Genomic DNA, 1,991 nt, shown 5'->3' with positions numbered 1-1,991 from the left:
GCACAGAGACAAACGCTGAATAACAAACAACACAGGAGCTTATCCTGGTTTGCTTGAAAATTAAATTTACTCCAGTCCACCCGACCAAGGTGATTTCACCTTCAATAAGGACTTAATCCAATAATCTAGAAAGATTAAAACAAACATCTAAAAGTACAATGATCTCTTAGCCCTCTCAAGTGTACAGACTTCACAAGTCACTTGAGGAAATTTACAATAATTAATTTAGGTTGGTTCCTAACCCCATTGAATACAATAATATTTCGTCAAAAATTCACTTCTCTAAAATCAAAATATCAAATCATTATGTAGGTTGGTTCCTAACCCCATTGAATACAATGATCCTTCTCCTTCTCCAAATTTTTAATTCCCTGTGTTTGAAGCCGAGGAGGAAAGTGATGTAGAAGTGAGTGATGAATTATCTCGTCTTATTGAGCAAGATGAAAAGACCATTAGTCGTTCGAAGAGCAGATTGAGTTAGTCAACTTAGGTCTCGACTGTGTCCAGATGTCATGAATTGGTTGATTGATCTTCTTCAAGAGTATTTAGATGTGTTTGCTTGGTCCTATCAAGACATGCCTGGTTTGGATTCTGAGATTGTGGAGCATAGATTGCCGTTGAAGCCAGAATGCCCGCCAATCAAGTAGAAGTTAAGAAGAATGTATCCTGATATGGCTGTGAAGATCAAAGAGGAAGTGCATAAGCATATTGATGCCGGTTTCCTTGTAACCGCTGAGTATCCGCAATGGGTGGACAATATTATGCATGTGCCGAAGAAAGATAGAAAAGTCCGCATGTGTGTCGATTATAGAGATTTGAAAAAATCCACTCCGAAAGATGATTTCCCTCTGCCACACATTGATATGTTGGTAGACAATACTGCTAAGTTCAAAGTCTTTTCATTTACGGATGGATTTTTCGGATATAATCAGATCAAGATAGCACCCGGAGATATGGAGAAGACCACATTCATTACACCTTGGGGAACATTCTATTATAGAGTGATGCCTTTCGGTTTGAAGAATGCTGGTGCAACATACCAGAGAGCAATGACCATTCTTTTTCATGATATGATGCATAAAGAGATTGAGGTTTATGTTGATGACATGATTGCTAAATCGATTGATGAAGAGGAACATGTTGAGAATTTGTTGAATCTATTCCAGCGTTTTAGGAAGTATAAACTCCGCTTGAATCCCAATAAGTGTACTTTTGGTGTTCGTTCTGGTAAGTTGTTGGGGTTTATTGTCAGCGAGAAAGGTATTGAAGTTGATCCTGCCAAGGTCAAAGCAATACAAGAGATGCCGACGCCCAAAACTAAGAAGCAAGTCAGAGGTTTTCTCGGCCACTTGAATTATATTTCCATATTCATTTCCCACATGACTGCCATATGTGCACCTATATTCAAGCTTCTTCGGAAAGATCAGTCTTGTGATTGGACTGAAGACTTCCAGAAAGCTTTTGACAGTATCAAGGAATATCTGCTTGAACCTCTGATTTTGTCTCCACCTGTTGAAGGAAGACCGTTGATCATGTATTTGACTGTGCTTGAAGATAGTATGGGTTCTGTTCTTGGTCAGCAAGATGAGACTGTAAATAAAGAATTTGCAATCTACTACCTTAGTAAAAAATTCATCGACTGTGAGACTCGGTATTCTATGCTTGAGAAAACTTGTTACGCATTGGCTTGGGCTACTAAGTGTATGCGTCAATATATGTTAAATCATACCACTTGGTTGATATCCAAAATGGATTCAATTAAGTATATATTTTAGAAGCCTACTCTAACTGGGAGGATTGACCGTTGGCAGATGTTGTTATCAGAGTATGATACTGAATACCGATCTCAAAAAGCGATCAAAGGTAGTATCTTGGCTGACCATTTGGCTCACCAACCAATTGAAGATTACCAGCCAGTGCAATATGATTTTCCTGATGAAGAGACCTTGTACTTGAAAATTAAAGATTGTGATGAACCATTGCTTGAAGAA

This window comes from Lathyrus oleraceus, chromosome 7 (assembly GCF_024323335.1).
Source record: "Lathyrus oleraceus cultivar Zhongwan6 chromosome 7, CAAS_Psat_ZW6_1.0, whole genome shotgun sequence".
In the NCBI taxonomy this organism is placed as follows: domain Eukaryota; kingdom Viridiplantae; phylum Streptophyta; class Magnoliopsida; order Fabales; family Fabaceae; genus Lathyrus; species Lathyrus oleraceus.
This window is presented reverse-complemented; position numbering follows the sequence as displayed.